Here is a 15522-nt window from a genome sequence, read left to right as displayed (position 1 = left end):
GGGGGGAGTCCAGTCATAAAACAGAATGGAGTGGTTTCCTTGGGATACAACCATATTCTTGGGCTAAACATTTTGAAAAATACTTTTTGACATGGAATTTAATTTTTTAAATTCAGCTCTAGATGAATGTACGTTCAAGTTTAGTTTTTTTTGATAATTTTTATTGTGCTTTAATTGAAAGTTTACAAATCATTCAGTCTCTCACACAAAAACCCATATACACCTTGCTACACACTCCCTATTACTCTCCCCCTAATGAGACAGCCCGCTCTCTCCCTGCACTCTCTCTTTTCGTGTCCATTTTGCCAGCTTCTAACCCCCTGCACCCTCTCATCTCTCCTCCAGACAGGAGATGCCAACACAGTCTCAAGTGTCCACCTGATCCAGGAAGCTCACTCCTCATCAGCATCCCTCTCCAACCCATCGTCCAGTCCAATCCCTGTCTGAAGAGTTGGCTTCAGGAATGGTTCCTGTCCTAGGCCAACAGAAGGTCTGCGGGCCATGACCACCGGGGTCCTTCTAGTCTCAGTCAGACCATTAAGTCTGGTCTTAAGAGAATTTGGGGTCTGTACCCCACTGCTCTCCTGCTCCCTCCGGGGATCTCTGTTGTGGTTTCTGTCAGGGCAGTCATCGGTTGTAGCTGGGCACCATCTAGTTCTTCTGGTCTCAGGATGATGTGGTCTCTGGTTCATGTGGCCCTTTCTGTCTCTTGGCCTCATAATCGCCTTCTGTCCTTGGTGTTCTTCATTCTCCTTTGATTCCGGTGGGTTGAGACCAACTGATACATCTTAGATGGCTGCTTGCTAGCGTTTAAGACCCTAGACGCCACTCTTCAAAGTGGGATGCATTATGTTTTCTTAATAGATTTTATTATGCCAATTGACTTAGATGTCCCCTGAAACCATGGTCCCCAGACCCCTGCCCCTGCTACGCTGGCCTTCGAAGCGTTCAGTTATCCAGGAAATTTGTTTCGTTTTGGTTTAGTCCAGATGTGCTGACCTCCCCTGTATTGTGTGCTGTCTTTCCCTTCGCCTAAAGTAGTTCTTATCTACTATCTAATTAGTGAATGCCGCTCTCCCACCCTACCTCCCTCCCCCTAGTCATAACCAGAAAAGAATGTGTTCTCAGTTTAAACTATTTCTCAAGTTCTTATCATAGTGGTCTTATACAATATTTGTCCTTTTGCAACTGACTAATTTCACTCAGTGTAATGCCTTCCAGGTTCCTCCATGTTATGAAATGTTTCACAGATTCCTCACTGTTCTTTATCGATGAGTAGTATTCCATTGTGTGAATATACCATAATTTATTTATCCTTTCATCTGTCGATGGGCACCTTGGTTGCTTCCATGTTTTTGCTATTGTAAACAGTGCTTCAGTAAACATGGGTGTGCATATATCTGTTCATGGAAAGGCTCTTATTTCTCTAGGATATATTCCAAGGACTGGGATTGGTAAATCATATGGTAGTTCTATTTCTAGCTTTTTAAGGAAGCGCCAAATCGATTTCCAAAGTGGCTGTACCATTTTACATTCCCACCAGCAGTGTAGAAGTGTTCCAATCTCTCCACAGCCTCTGCAACATTTATTATTTTGTGTTTCTCTTGGTGGAGTGAGATGAAAACTCATTGTAGTTTTGATCTGCATTTCTCTAACGGCTAATGATTGTGAAAGTTTCCTCATGTATTTGTTAGCTACCTGAATGTCTTCTTTAGTGAAGTGTCTACTCATATCTTTTGCCCATTTTTTAATTGAGTTATTTGTCTTTTGTTGTTGAGTTTTTGCAGTATCATGTAGATTTTAGAGATCAGGCGCTGATCAGAAATGTCATAGCTAAAAACTTTTTCCCAGTCTGTAGGTAGTCTTTTTACTCTTTTTGTGAAGTCTTTGGCTGAGCATAAGTGTTTGATTTTTAGGAGCTCCCAGTTATCTAGTTTTTCTTCTAAGTTCTTTTTAATGTTTTCTATACTGTTTATGCCATGTATTAGCGCTCCTAAAGTTATCCCTATTTTTTCTTCCATGATCTTTATCATTTTAGATTTTATATTTATGTCTTTGATCCTTTTTGAGTTAGTTTTTGTGCATGGGGTGAGGTATGGGTCTTGTTTCATTTTTTTGCAGAAGGATATCCAGTTATGCCAGCACTATTTGTTAAAAAAGACTGTCTTTTCCTCATTTAACTGTTTCGGGGGCCTTTGTCAAATATCAGCTGCTCATATGTGGATGGATTTATGTCTGGATTCTCAATTCTGTTCCATTGGTCCATGTTTCTGTTGTTGTACCAGTACCAGGCTGTTTTGACTACTGTGGCAGTATAATAGGTTCTAAAATCAGGTAAAGTAAGGCCTCCCACTTTGTTCTTCTTTTTCAGTAATGCCTTATTTATCTGGGGCCTCTTGCTTCTGTTTCATTTTATCTCTGTGAGATAAAAGGTGGTGCAGGTCACACCCTAGGGAAATGCCCTTTACATTGGACCAGGAGGGTAACCTTAGTAAGCGTAAGTAATGTGACCTGACGATCCCACCCTTATCCTCTTTAATGGAAAAGTTATAATCACACGATGGAGGACAACCACACGTTACTGGGAATCACGGCCCAGCCAAAGTGATGCTCACATTTTTGGGGTGATGTAATTCAATCCATGACAGCCAGAAAGCTTCTGGAACACTTCATTCCTGAAAACTCACAGACACTTGGAATAAAATCAGAACTTAGAACTTGTAGAAGAAAGCATTGGGCTGGGAGGGAACACTGGTGAGTTACCGGAAGTTTCCAAGTTGGGAATCAGAGCTACTGAGAGGAATGGGCTCGAGATGTCAGGCCGTGAACACCTGGATTTGAGGATTTAAGCAGAGATTGTAGGGCAAGAACTTGACAATTTTGAGGAAAGAGAAGAGTTGCCCTACCCCCTCATTCTCATCTCTTTGTCTTGATTATTTTCCCCAACAGGCTCTTACTTGCCAAGGTCTCCATCCAGATCCCAAATGGAAACCTCCCAGTACCTGAGGCAGCTCCCAGGCAGCAATTGCCACATTACAGGAAGGCCCACTGCTGTGAACATGGGGCCTATGCAAGTGCCAGAACAGTAGGATGACTGATGCCTCAGCCCTTCTCAGCCCTTCCCACCGTGCTCACATCTAGCCCTGCACACTCCAGGCATTCCAGGTCTGCTGTAAAGCTCATCACATCTTCACTTCTCCTGGGTTTTATACTTGTTGTGTAAGGTAGGTTTCCTCTTGTTTTTAAGGACCTATTTTAAATATAAGACTACACCTACATCGATTTAAGCCTAGAATTTCAGTCATTGTTTGGCAAGGAAAGAAAAGAGTGCTTGTAGGATGCTCCTTGGAGGATCCCAAAGGCACCTGAGGTCAGTCCCCTTCACCACAGCAAGATGGACATTCCCACTCCTGCTGGATCAGATTCTTTCCTGCACAGAAATAAGGCAAAGGGACTACTTTCATAGCTCATATAAAAAAAAAAAAATTTTTTTTTTTTTTTTAGCTCATATACACACTATTAAAAGGACTCCTCATAAATATGTTTTCAGCACATTTCCATCTCCTTCTATCCTCATCGGGGTTCAGAAATAGCAGACTGCTATTGCCTATATAATAGTCCTCCTGAGAATTAATGATGCCTTTTTCTAGAGTGAATGCAGAGAAACAGAGAACCATGCCCCCAAGAAGCCAAGTCTTGATCCTGTCAGGTCAAATCAACCACACAGGAAAAGCCCTGGGTGTGCTGAGGATCATTTAAGATCTGTTTGTTGTCCCGCATCTTTCTAGGAAACAGAAAAACAGCACCTTAAACAAAAGCGCAGTCTCCAAGCTCAGTTATAGAAACACTAGTTAATGACCAAGAAGGCTGAGAGGTTGAAATCCAAATTCCATTAATAGATTGTTAAGAGAGAGGGAGACTGATAGGCTATCCACAGAAAGCGCCCCAAGCCAAGCCAGGGCTTGTGAGAAATGGATGATGAAATTGATCACTGGCGATTTATCAGTGAGCTGTGAGAGGCCAAAGCCAGACTCCCCAAGAGCATTCTGAGGACATCAGTTAAAGCTGGGAGAAAGAATTGGCCAGTCACATGTGGATCAGGGAAACAGGGGACACCTGTGTCTTTTTCTTTTCACAGCACCACAATCCATCCAGCAGCAGAGGAGAACAAGAAGAAAGAAGGAATGAGAATTTCTTCAAACAAAACTTATCTTTAATCCCAATTTACAGAGGACTATTCTGTACAAAAAAAAAAAAAAAAAATTTTTTTTTTTTCATTCTGTACAGTAAGGCTGCTGTTCTTCGTTTCCCACCCTGGAAGTACATGTGCACCCTGCCCAGTCTTTGGCCTCCCTCTCTGGCCTCCTGGTATCTGTCCTACAGCCAAGAAATACCACTGGGATAGGGGAGGATCTTTAGCCTAATGAGGAGAGGGGGTTGATAATCCAAATCTGTGGAGGGGTCTCCAATTTGAGGGTCCGACACATGGAAGAGGAAAGCTCACTATTGGCTAAAATGCCACCTTACTTTTCTCATGAGTTGAGGTGTCACACTTTCTTTTTAGAGGCATTGAGAGATGGACCTCATTGCTGACCCAGAGTTGCCTCCCAGAGACTCCAAGGTCAGTCCCTGAGTAGGACCTTTTGGCAGCAAGTGGTGGGGCTCTAACTTTAGATGGGATCTTAGACTTTTGGTGGCTGTATGTCCAGGTTGGGTAAGACTCACTGTCTCAGGAGATAGGGGCTGGGATGCTTGCCACGTGCCCCAAACTCCATGGTGCCAAATGCTAAAGGCAGGCAGAGGACTCTTGGAAAGATCCCAGGGCAAAGGCTTTTTTGAGGTGCCAAGAGAAAGGCAAGGCTGGGGAGATCCTCCTCTTCCTCCTCTTTTTCTTCCCTGGGCCCTTCTCCTTTCCCAGGTGTTTCACTAATCGGAGTGTTTTCTAAGAACATTAACAACCCTCTAGTTCCCAATTTAGGGGAAGTGTGACTGGAACCCTGATGAGGAGAAGTTGATTGTTCAGACTTAGGTTTCTTTGACTTTGGACCCCACGTAAAGAGAGCAAGTTCTTTTGACTTAGACAGGCCACTGTCTCTTCTACCCTTTTTTGGCAGGTCATCTGCATTCAACGTTTTCGTGCCTATTTTCTCACTGATCCCTAGTTGAAGACAGTGGTTTTCTGTGCTCCCTGAGTCTTGACTGATGGCCTACTCTGTACAAAGTGACTCCAAGGGTGGCACAGCACAAGTAGGTGGTGCCTCCACACCCACTTCTCCTTTCAATTCCAGTAGTCGCATCTCTAGCAGCTGTGAGGAAGGAAAATGTATAATTAACTGATCCTGTACAGGTTGTGAGAACGCATGGATGAGCTGGTCGTAGAGTCCATGATATTGGGACAGGGATGAGGGAAGTCAGTCAAATGACTGTGGTTCAGTAACCAGTACTGCAGCTCTACCTGTCCATCCTCCTGTGTGGTTTTCCCAGCCATAATGCCTTACCACTGCTCCTCTCAGCCGCTCCATTGTCTCCTACTTCCTAGTTCTGCACCTGCTTCCGCACCTGGAGCTGACCTCCCCCTGAAGCTGTGCGGCCAAGGCACTGTTGGCTTAGATGAAATGCTGTGGGTTTCATGTTATTATTTTCCCTTCCTCCTCTGGTTTACCTGGGTGAGAGTAAGTCTGTCTTCTTCTTCCAGCTTCTATGTTAAGGACATGGGATCTGTCTGTGATTCTGGTGATAGTAACATTTCCAGGAATTGAGGGCGAATAACCACTTCTACCTGATAGCAGATAACAGAAGGTGGAGGCATGTGAACATCCTTGACAAGAAGTAAGCAGTGATTCAGAGGATCTTGAAGACAATCAATAATCCTCTTCGTGAATGTGCATCCAATGGTGTATTAAAACATCACCACACCAACCTACACATAGGCAAACACATACACACACACAAGAAAAAGACACACTCATTGATCACAGGGTAAGGAATCAAACTCAATTACAATGCCTGGGACCAAACTCGATGTTTGGTTGATGAAATGCCAAAATTACAGAACCCACAGATACCAAACCTCTAGTCCCAGCTCACCTTGGTAATAAATTCTCCCTGTGAACATTGCTTGTCAATGTAGGTCAGGAGTCCTGGGTCTGGGTACATCCCAGGGTCTTCCTGTTGTTGCTCATTTTCTTCTTCTTCTTCATATTTTGTATCTGGCTCCACAGTGGCTGAATGGGCAGGTCCAAGCAGATCTTCCATGATTACGACATACTCTTTCACAGCTTTAGGAGGGATCTGATTGGGTTGCTTGGCCTCCCAAGGGCACTGGGGTCTGTGTTGCTGCTGGTTGAAGGGCCGTGCCTTGGGATCTCCCTTCCTTGGAATGAACACTAAAGGAGAGGTTGGAAAGAAGAAGGGAGATTTGGCAGAACATTCTAGCTCATTCCACCTGTTATGGATTGAGTTGTGTCCCCACAAAATGTGTGTCAACTTGGCTAGGCCATGATTCCCAGTATTGTGTGGTGATCCACCATTTTTTGATCAGATGTGATTTTCCTGTGTGTTGTAAATCCTAGCCTCTATGCTGTTAACGAGGCAGGTTTAGATGCAGTTGTGTAAATGAGGCAAGACTCAATCTACAGGTTTAGGCTGTATCCTGAGTCAATCTCTTTTGTGATATAAAGAAAGAAGCCAGTAGAGAGGAGAAAAACTTCATGCCACCAAGAAAGAGGTTCCCAGAGTAGAGTCCGTCCTTTGGACTCCAGATTCCTGTGCTGAGAAGCTCCTAGATCAGGGGAAGATTGATGACAATGCCTTCCACTGGAACCAAAAGAGAAAAAGCCTTCCCTGGGAGTTGGTACCTAGATTTTGGAATTCTAGCCTCCTAGACTCTGAGAGAATGAATTTTTGTTTGTTAAAGCCATTCACTTGTGTGATTTCTTTTATACCAACACTAAATAACTAAGACACCACTGAAGCATATGTTGGAAGGACAGAATTTTGGAGACTCTAAAATGGTCCCTGGTGGGATGGGCACACCTGAAGCCACAAGAACTGTGAGAGGAGAAGATGTAACTGGTAGGATGTCCAAGAGAATCATCCTGTGAGGAAACTTGGAACTATTGCTTTTTCAAGAAGTCCTTTCATTGAGACCCACGTTTTAGGCTGATTAGATATTTGATCTCGTCTTTGATAATCCATGTGAGACAGTAGTTGTGAAACTTGACGATCTTGTTACTAGTGTGTAATGAAGTATAGCTGAGACCCCAGGCTTCCAGCAGGCTCTACTGATAAAAATAGCCATCGTCTCCTCTTGAAAGGAAAGTACCACATGTGAAGACAATGCCTTCTCCAAGCATGGCCAGTCTCTACATGCCTCCTTTGATCCCTGGCCCTTAGCTCCTGTTGAAATTGGTTAGCCATACCTGGGTGCTGGCCAACCACAGTGGATGAAGGCCTATGAGGATCAAGATTCCTTGAAACTGGAGGGGGCAGGCACACGGACGCATTCCTATGCTGCAACTTCTGAACCTGCAACTCCTCCTCTGCTTCTATGGGGGAGGCACAGGCCCTGCTGAGAAGAAGGCAAGGCACAGCAGGAGCCCCAGCACCGGGCAGCAGAGAAAGATGTGCCTTCAGTGACCTGTCAAGGTGCTGAGTAAGTCCATTTCTCAGGAGGGAGTTTCCCTCTGTGGCACACACACACGGTTTGGGGGCTCCTTACGTGTTCACATCATCCCTTCACCTGTCACATAACTCATCATAACTTAGGAAGGCTGTGAAGGAAATAAGCCATGCCTTCTTGGAAGCTCCTCCTGACAGAGCCATAGTGCTCAGTTCCTTTCCACACCCTTAGCACCTGATGGCACACCACGACTCTGACACTGGCTGGTTGATTTCAATCATAACTATGTGACACACAGCAGGACCCCACTTATGGACATCCTACTGCAAGCCTCTCCCGCCCTTTCCTAAAATACACACACTAGAGCTGACAGCTTGAACCTGGTATGGGATGAAGTTGATTGCAGATAACACCCTGGACTAGATCCTAGATTCCCCGTCCTGGTGTCAGGCTTTGAGCCCGTGAGCTATAAACCAAGGAGAAAGTGATCCAAGATGTATTGGGAAGAAGGTGGAATCTAAGGTTTCAGGAAACATTCAGACTCCTCTGATGATTTTTTTTTTAAGCCAAGGAGGGAAAGACAATAAGGGTGATAGACACATCCACAGGGTGACTCGAGATGTTACCGTCCCCTGAACAAAGCTTTCCAGCCCGGGCCATTCTTGGATGGCTGCAGAACAGTTTTGTGCCAGCTCTCATATGGAAGGTCGGTCCCAAATTTCCTGTCAGGTATATGGACAGTGAGGCAAGGAGGAACCTGTCTGGTACAGCATATCCCCTCACTGCAGAGTGTCTACAGCTTGGAGTTTATCTCCATTGGTAGCCACAGCGTTTATCCCCATTCCATCTTAATGCTCTCAATATCGAGGCATCCACAAATCCAGTATGTAGAAGGGGTGCATTTCTTGAAGACGGTAGGACAAAGCTCCAGGCAATGAATGTGGTGGTAGACATTGTCTGAGGGTACAGAGGGATCATCAGGGAACCAGGAGCCCTGTCCAAGTGCACACCTCCTCCTCCTCACAACATACCCTCCAACTTGTACCAACACAGCCAGACAGCAGCCACTCTCAACCCACCCTCTTCATTCACACCTCATCACTCAGTCCCAATAGAGCTGGGATGCCATGAACTCCCTTTCCTGCCATCTCATAGAAGATCATCTGGTCAGAATTGCTTTTATGCTCCCATTCCTGAACAGACCGTCACAGTCCCTCCTCCAGGATCGTGGTGGGCTTCAGTCGGTCCAGGGATCAAAGGACTGGGATAAAACCACATGCTTGTTAGTCACTTCCTACAAGCACGTAGTCCGTCCCCATCTTGACCCCACCCCTTACACATATCCCCTGCCCATCATCACATCTGTCTTGCTATTTCTCTGTCAATTCCCTCTTCCAATGCTTGAGATTTCAAGTGCTTTTGCCTACAGGCTACCAGTGGCAGAGCCACTACACTAAGATGCACTCCCAGGAGGGACAGCCTAAAGAAAAGAATGAAGAATGCGTTTTGAGTCGGTAGGACTCTGAACAGAATGCCTGACAGAGCATCTTAAAATCCACTCTAAGATCAAGTCCAAGAGCCCCATGAATGAACATTTTCACCAGCTCCCAGGTGACTCTTGAGTGTGGATGTTCTGCAGTTTGCTGAACACAGCCCTAGAGACTCAGGGTGTGAAGAGCAGGAGTTCTGCTCAGAAGTAGAGTAGAGGTGAGGGCAGCCCGTGGCACCTGAGAGAGACCTCTGCTATCTGGAGCTTCCAAAATCATGCTGCCCAACTGCATTTGATATAATAAAACAGGGAACACAACTGTTTTGGAATGCAGGGAATCCCTAAGACTGCTTGAAAGTTGGATTTGTTGGACTTTGTCTTTATTCCCGTAGCGTCGGGCGGGGAAGATTCCTTCAATCTTTCAGCCATTTGGGAGCAACTTGTATGTGGAAAAACATCCTTTGGATTGTGCTAAGTGTTTATTATTGGTTGACCCGAAATAACTGTGGGGAACCCAGGGTTGAGAGATACAGGATCTGCTGTGAAAAGACAAATCTTCCCACATGACTAATCACTCTGCCTTCCATTCACAGAAGCCCAGGACCCTGGAATTCATGGCTAATTTCTACTCACACACACGGCAACTAGGACATTTTTGCTTTTGTGGGTATTTTCTTGTACTATGTTGCCTTTCCTTCGTGACAGTACTGGACATCATGTAATGAGGCACCGCAAGTGTCAGGCACTCTCTGAGCACTTCTTATATTAGCTCATGTCATCTTCTTAGCTGTCCTCTGAATTCTGAATTAATTGTAATTGTCTCTTTATTTGATGAGATACTGGAGGGTGGAGATGTAGAATGACCTGCTCAGTATTACAAGTCTGGCTAGGGCAGAGCCCAAGCCCTTCACCACTGTGCATATTCTACCACCTCCCTGTCATAACTGGAATTCTCCAGAGGAATGAGGGTGGGAATATACTTAAAATGGTTGTTCTAGGCCTTGCCCGTCTCCACCCTTATCTGGATTTGATATGGCACTGGCGAACATATGGTCAACTCCTCTGCTGGAAAGTAAAGACCAACAGAGGAATATGGTGTTTGTAGCCTGCGACCAAAATTTGCATCATGGCTCCACACTTAAATGGAAGTGTTTAGTCTCCTGTAAATAATTATTAGGGTAATGATTCCAGTATAAAGATAGGCTTCACGTACAGGGTGGTCAGCATCAGTTGAGATAAGGCACCTGAAATTGTTGTACATGGGGAAGATTGGTTAATATTATTGGGAATGTATCTTCTCATGACATATCCCATCGCCCTCATGACTTCCTTTCAGGTGTTGCTAAAGAGCCTAACTTCTATTGTGTCTCCCCAAACTCTCTTTATTTGAACCAAACCAAACCCAACCCGCTGCTGACTCATAGCGACCCTATAGGGCAGGGTAGAACTGCCCCATAGAGTTTCCAAGGAGTGCCTGGTGGATTCGAACTGCCAGCCTTTGGGCTAGCAGCTGTAGCTCTTAACCACTACACCACCACGGTTTCCCTTTATTTGAAAGCTGCAGGATAATCTCAGGTGTCCGCACTGACTAGGGCACTCACATGAGAAAGCAGGAAAGAGCTTCTGTATCAGGACTTCGGGGAAGGTGCCTCCGGGCCAGGAACTTGGAGCGTTGCCAACGTTGGTAGTTCTTGTAAACACTTTTAGGGTTACAGGAGGAGTCATCCAGCGAAGGCCTGGATTGGGTTGTGGCCAGGTTGTCCTCCCCAGAAAGAACCATGTTGACCTGACCAAGCCTTCACTGGGGGGAAAATGGAGGCCAGTTAGGCAGCTGGTGGTGCAGCTTGAAGAGACAGAGCTGAGGGCCAACCTCCCCTGTAAGCCAGAGTATCCACAACAGAAGTGGCAGGAATCATTTGCTCCACACCAGATGCTTCCCCAGTTGGAGGTGGAGCATGCTCAACTGCCCCACCGGGAGCCCCCGGGGCGCTCCAGTTGAGTGGGGTCTGAGCCATGACAAAGGTCTGAGTTCCAGGGAGCTTCTCTGATCTCCCTTGTATCCTGACTTGGACAGTGACCTTGCCAGGCTGGGCCCCACTGGGGCCAGAGTCACCACCACCTGGCATCAGTAGTGTCCCAGGGAAAGCAGAGAGCACCAAAGGGGTTCCAGGAGGACATGATAAAGTCATGAAGGTTAGTGGGTGCTGCTCCCAGGGTGTTCAGTGTGGAGGTCTGAGAGTGGGTTGGGGAAAGGGCAGTGCAGGGAAAGCAGACATGGAGGCACCAGAGTTCATGATCATATTCTGTCCGGGCACTGGAGTTGCTGTTAAGACAAAGGAAAAGGGCGAATGGAGGAGGAGGAGAGGCAACCAGGTGTTAGGTCATCTGAATTCCCTGCCTGGTCACTGGGAATCAGTGCAGTGAATCTCAAGTGATAAGTGGCAGTATAGAATGGGGAAATGGTGAACATTGCCAGAGTCCCTGCAGTGAATTTTATTTTCCTTCCCTCCAGTTGAGAAGTTTCCCAGTAGAGAACTTGTGAGCAGTTCAACCAGGCTCCTAGGCCTCTGTGTACCAAGAAGAGGCCCAAGCTGTCACTTACTCTCAGAGCCTGTCTCTGGAATCCCTGGCAGACACCCTGCCGTCGTCATACACTGTTTCCAACACATGGAACAGGGTTGACTTCCACTCTGTCTGAAATGCCCCCAGCAGGCTCAATAGCAGGGAAGGGACCTTCTGAAGTGAAAGACATCCTCCAGACTTTCTTGAAGGGTAAGTCTTTAGAAGAGCGGTTTCCCCATCTCCTACCTAGTGTTTCTTTTCGTGATGCACATTGTAACCCCCCTTCCTTTTTTCCCCAAAATCCTGTCTCATTTTTCCAACATGCCTCTTCATCCTCCCCAGGTGGGATGTCCTCGGTGGTCTAAAGGGTCCACTCCTTACTCCTGCTCAGGGAGCTTGTCCCTAAGGAAAGTGTCAAATTTGAATTTCCAAAGGTTGAACAGGTGGCAGGGACCTGATAACATACCACCTCCCTACCATCTCACCTCCTGCCGATGTCATCTCCACAGGCTTGGACACTGACCACAGCTGTCTAGCAGCCTTCAGCCTTCGGTCACATCCTGGACTCAGAGAGTGACCTGGCTCCAGCAGATGCTCAGAGATCCAAGGAAAGGAGGGAGAAGTTTGAATCCAAACAGAGGTAGACTGTAGGACTCAAGACATGCTACAGTGGGGGAGGGGCCGAGGGCAGGTTGGGGTGAGGAGACATTCCACAAAGGGGACCTGACAGGCAAAAAGCTACATGTTTTCTTCAAATTACAGTTGGTACCACAAATCGTGTGAACCTCTTAGGGCCATTTGTGGGTTCTTTCTCTTACCCACAGCACAAAGGTTCTACTCTAGACTTCAATTCTTATCAACATATCTAGTTTTGTGCCTCTAAAGTCACCTCGCTCCTTAGCTCAAGGTGGTAGGTTCTTGAATTATTGCAAGGACAGCAGCACTTCATGAACAAAATTCAGGAAGCGTCGTCTAATGAAGGCTGGGGTACACATGGCGACGAGGAAACTCAGTGTTTGAAATCAGGACTGTCTCAGACGTTGCACTGTGTTTCGAGTGTGTATGCACACAGTATGTGTATTGAGGTAGGAAATAATACGGGAGTCATTATTCCCTGTCCTTGAGCATAGAAAATGTGACCCAGCTGGAGCTGGGCTCCCAAGGACTCACAAGGACACATCAGCTGGACCCTGAGGCATAAAGACAATAGCTAAGATAATCTTGGAAAATATGTTTTAGGGAACCTCTCACATAAGCCGGAACAGAGGAGACTTTCCACTCTTACCTTTTTCTATTAACATTTAGTGAATAGGAATTTGTTGGACCGATGAAGACCCGCCTAACTGTCATTGCTGAGACCGGTACCAGTGATTGTTGAGAGGGACAGTTCACAATGTAGGATCACAGTTTCTGGGCAATCTGTGAACAGGTGAAGCTTTCAATGCTTTTGCCCGTTTCGTAGTGTTAATATATACCGATGACTTTGTAATGTTCTTTGGACTCAGATAGGCATGGATGTGGCAGCGTGCTTGTCCGTTTTCCCATTCTTGCTGATTCTGTAACATTCCCTTGGATTCGGGCAGACATGGCTCTGGCAGCACGCTTGGCCGCTTCTCAACTTTTGCCTTTTTGAATGTATGCCGAATAAAACTTTCTTTTTGCTTTTAGTAAACTGTGTGATGTTTTAACCTACAAGAGTAGGCATCACTGTTTAGGAAGCAGTCCTTGTGTCCTGAAATTTCTGTCCACTCCTGAAAACTCTGGGAGCTCCAGCATGACTGGCCTTACTCAGGATCCTTTTTCCGGATAAACCCCACTGCATCAAAGGAAGGCCCAACCCCATAACCCCAGCAGCCTCTAATTCCATGAGCAAAAGTAGGTTTCTGTTGCTTCTCAGATTATTATATTTTACATTCATGTTTAAGTTTGTATTTCTGACAATGAATGTAATTCAATAACTAAACGTAATTAATTCAAAAGCCAAACAGTTCCAGACAGCTTCTTCGATGACAACTCCTCCCCCGGCACCTTTGTCTTGGCAGCCAAATTTTGTTCCCACAGTACCTGCTGTGTAGGCAATAAGGAAATAACGCTGGCTGACATGTATTCCTAATCACAACACAGGAGAAAAAGGAAACTGAAGTATATATATCGAGGCCCTTTTCCTTAGGAGATCTCTTACATGCATTCCTAGAAGATTTATAGAGCCAGGGGACAGTGAGAGTATGATGTAGTGCTTGTAAAAATGCAAATACAACGTAATAGGAAGTGCGAAGGCAGGTGATGTGAAAATCAAGCGTTTCTCATTGCAAGGCAGCCTGGGAGGTTTGAATGAACAGCAGGGCTGCCTGAGGCAAAACTGACCCTTGGGTGGTGGATTTCTTGCTTTCTAAGAGCAGCTGGACAGCCGTGTGCCTTGTCTAGTAGGGAAGCTGGGGTTGAATCTGGAATCGGGCTTTACAAAGGAGCAAGCTTGAGAGGGTTCACATTTCAACTGAGTTTATTCCTCATTTTAGGAACTGCCTCTTAAGCAGCGATCTTTGGCTTTGGACTAAGTGTGCATTTCTTAAAAGGGAATGTATTTGCTTAGGTCTTATATATAAGAAGGTAGAACAGATCCTGGAGCTGTATTCGATTCCATAAATATTTAAAATTTTCTTTTTATTGTGGTCAGTATATAGGTGACAACACACTTGTGATTCCCACCGTCTTCACATGCGCAGTTCAGTGACGTTGTGTTCATCATGCTGTGCAAGCACCACCGCTGTTTCTAAGCTTATTACTTTTTTTTTAAATAATATTTTACTGTGCTTTAGGTTCCTAGTCAACAATTTCTACACAATTTGTTCCGTGACATTGGTTACATTCTTCGCAATTCTTGAACATTCTCCTTATTTATGTTCTGGTTGTTCTCTTTCCTATAATCTCGTTTCCCTGACTCTGACATGCTCATCTTTTTTTAAATAGTTGACCATTTGGTCTCATATAGGTGATTTTTAAAGGAGCACAGTACTTGCGGGTGATGTTCATTATTCTGGGAGCCAGTCTGTTATTTAGGTAGAAGGAGACCTCAGGGGTTAGTTTCAGTTCAAAATTTGAAGTGTATTTCAGGGCAAGGATTTCGGGGAGTCCTCAAGTCTGACCCAGTCCAGTAAACTTGTTTTTTTTTAATGAATTTGAGATTCTGCTCCACATTTTTCTCCCATTCTGTCAGAATCCATCTATTGTGGCCCTAATCACAAGGGATGGTACTGATTGCTGGGCACCAGCTACTTTTTCTGGTCTCAGGGCAGATGAGAGTGTGGTTTACAAGACTATTTGTCTTGTAGACAAGTTTCTTCTTTGAGTCTTTGGTTTCCTACATTCTGTTTTCCTGCAGCTGAATAGAGACCAAGAGTTGTAACTTAGAAGGCCACTATCAAGCTTTTGAAACCCTAGACACTATTCAGCAAACTAAGAGGTAAAATATAACTTTATGAACTATATCATGCCAATGGACCAAGATGTTCCATGAGACTGTGGTCCTAACACTTCAAATCCAGAAAAACAATTTGTGAGGTGTTTGATTATATCTAAGAAATATTCATTACTATTTCCTCTATGTGATTTATTATATATGTTAATATGTGTGCATAGAATCTAATAGATGTATATACATATATGTGTACACCTATTTATACACTTATGTGTATTTATATATACACACTTATACACATATATGCCTATGCGCATATATATATATATATATATATACCCTCATATATAGTTTTTGGTTGTTTTGCTTATGTTTCAAAATTATGTATTACGTGCTATCACCAACAAGTTCTTTTTCCTTGTGTACATATTACTG

At 44.9% G+C, this 15522-nt stretch overlaps 1 long non-coding RNA gene across 6 annotated transcripts in view; it reads left to right on the top strand.

The window, feature by feature from the left end:
• Positions 1–14370, top strand: part of LOC126062102 (uncharacterized) — a 30334-nt gene extending 15964 nt beyond the window's left edge. For 3 of the 6 annotated variants that reach the window (XR_007513975.1, XR_007513970.1, XR_007513972.1), the window contains 2 exons: positions 2950–4621; positions 11623–14370. This is a non-coding gene — a long non-coding RNA (uncharacterized LOC126062102). The remainder of the gene's footprint in view (positions 1–2949; positions 4622–11622) is intronic. The other 3 variants (XR_007513971.1, XR_007513974.1, XR_007513973.1) reach the window with 3 other exon arrangements.
• The last annotated feature ends 1152 nt before the right edge of the window (positions 14371–15522 follow it).

Source organism: Elephas maximus, chromosome 19, assembly GCF_024166365.1.
Source record: "Elephas maximus indicus isolate mEleMax1 chromosome 19, mEleMax1 primary haplotype, whole genome shotgun sequence".
Lineage (NCBI taxonomy): Eukaryota > Metazoa > Chordata > Mammalia > Proboscidea > Elephantidae > Elephas > Elephas maximus.
This window is presented reverse-complemented; position numbering and strand designations above follow the sequence as displayed.